Here is a 2,783-nt window from a genome sequence, read left to right as displayed (position 1 = left end):
CATACTGCACTATTACCTCTGTTTGCACTATTGCAACATAGTGCAATAGTACATATATATATATATATATATGTACTTTTGGATATATATTTATATATATATTGTACATAGTTGTTAAATGTTTATACTTACATATGTTCTACTTTTTTTTGTTCTTGTTTTATTTTTCACATGTTTCTTGTTTATTTGTAAACTTGTGTATGTACGTTGTGAGCAAAGTGAAAACCGGAGTCAAATTCAGAATCAGGTATATTACCAAGTACGTTTTCACATTCAATGACTTGCTTTGGTGTATTGCTAGACAAGAAAATATAGAATGAATACAATAGAAATATAAAAAAAATACTACTTAAATATGCCCAATGTAAGTGTTTAAAATGAAAGAGCTAGGCTGGAATGCAAAAATATATTCTAGGGGATGAGCAAAGGTTCCCAGTATTAAGAATAAAAAGAACATGCAATGAACAGTCAAAAAAGATGTGCATTAATGTAAGGTGTATGGACGGATGACATCAGCGAGACCTCTGATAGTCTGACTCCCTGTTTCCTCCCATACGAGTGCCATACCAAAGGTTTCCCAGCAGATGTCCCCATATGGTAGGTTATCAAACCTTCAGAACGTCTAAGCGTGTTCAGCTTTATTAGTCACATACTACATACATTGTGCCGTAAAATTCTTTGTTGAGTACTGTGCGCAACATAAATAACAAAGGTCTAAAAAAATGCAATATATACAACAGACAGGGGGTGAGTGGATGTATTTGTCAACAAATAGAAGAACAAAGAAGAAATTTACTTTTTTTTGTCGAAACAACTTCAACAATTTTGAATGAATAAACTAGGTGTGTGTTATAACCTGTGTATTGTTATGTCCGTGCTTTAATATATTTTAAGTTTCTTTGTTGGATGATCAACAATCACTAAAAATAAAACTACAAGTCAAAGTGGATTTATTTGTCATTTAACTTGTGTACTTTAATTACGATACTTATTGGTTATTTTAACTCAAACCACAATTTTTTCCTAAACCTAAGTAATTGTGTTGCCTTAATGTTAGTGTCATTTCCTGTTAAGACGGAAGTTTATTTTGAAAAGACTGTATGCATGTAACGAGCGTATATTGACACGTGTTGCTGGACTTTCGTGGGTAAACGCACAAAACATTTGGAGTAACCTGCGCGACAGCTAGGCTCGGCAGCAGTGTGTCGGCTGCGCCTCTTCTAAAGATTCAAGGTCTCGCCAATTTTTTTCTGCGTACTTAACAGCAAAACTATTGTTTCAAAATAAAGGTTAACACAATTTTATTCTGAAATATTAGCAGGACAGTGTTGTGGAAAAGGCAGTGACTTGCACGGCTCCATTAAATTAATAGAAAACAGGCTTGCTAACCCCTTTCTGTCTCCAGTAGTAGCAGCACAGCGGCAACATCGAGTAGTAGGCTAAAGCCTCAACAGATCAGCTAAATCAGATAGCAGGCAGTAAGGCTGCAGGCAGTAAGGCTGCAGGCAGTAAGGCTGCAGGCAGTAAGGCTGCAGGCAGTAAGCCCATTCATAGGGTGCCCAGCAGCGGGTGAAAGACAGCCCCAGATTCACTCTTGTTTTGGAACAGCTCTGTCCGCCTGGCGCTAAGCCTCACTTTATTTGCATTTTTCCGGCGGTGTATTTTGTACCATTTTTGTAGCTTCTTCTTGGATCCGTGCTTACAACCTTGCACCGGGTCACTACCTTTTTATAGAGGTTGACACCCAGAAACTCGGCAAAATCCAGCCAGAGTTCAGGGTCTCTGCAGATACACTCACCTCCACACACATCTAGCGGTCTTAAGTGATGAGTAAGAGGGTTTGATTTTGTATGAGTCTATATACAAATTACCATTGTTTTCGTTTTGGAAAATCCTACCCATTCAGCCTTTTAGTTAAAGACCTGAATCCGATATGTATGGCTTTACTTTTGGTTTGGTGCTAATTCCATGCACAGTTGACCTCAGATAATCAAGTCAATCAGTCAGTAGTTTTCAACTATGTTCAATTGACAAACGTATAAATCTATAGGCCTATTTGATCCAGCATACAGACCTGTCATCCAAAATATGAATAGTCCTGATCTTAAAAAAAAAACGTGCAAAACATTGTAATTATAGATTGTGTCTGTTGTTCTATTTAGTTTTTAAAATGATATTGTTGTCTGTGGTTACATCAATGTCAAAGAAGCAAGATGATAAATGTTCGGAACTCTTTTTAATGCTAATGAACTCGTGTGAAACCAGACTCACAGACAGATGGTGAATCATGAACAAATAACATCTGAGCACAGGTTGATGTCTGTGAAAACAGGTTGACGCAAGATTACTTTGCGCTCGATATTCAAGGTCGCATCAGGTCAGTATTGATCTTTGCGTCATCATAGGCGCTGTGTGTGTCTGCTATCCTGTCTATTGTTTCGGCAGCATCGTTGTGTTCTGATCTAATGTAGTTCTGGTTTGAATGCGGGTCTGACAGGGACCTACAAATAACGCTTGACTGACGTCAGCAGCGCGTCCAGTCAGTAGAAAGACAGCATCTGCTCCTCCCAGCTCTGCTCGTTCCGCTGCTGTTGGCCCTCGTGCATCCGAGGTAAGATTTCTCACTGTTTCACACATGCAGCAGTGTGTTCGATATTTCACTTATCCACTGCTTAATGTAGACTGGAAGGATGTGTTTACGTTACTGACCCATCACTGCCACTTGTGTCTCCAGGAGGACTTGTGATCCGTTCTATTGTCTTGCTGTTTTCGGGACTAACACC

Source organism: Melanostigma gelatinosum (assembly GCF_949748355.1).
Source record: "Melanostigma gelatinosum genome assembly, chromosome: 12".
Lineage (NCBI taxonomy): Eukaryota > Metazoa > Chordata > Actinopteri > Perciformes > Zoarcidae > Melanostigma > Melanostigma gelatinosum.
Note: the sequence above shows the minus strand (reverse complement) of the source record.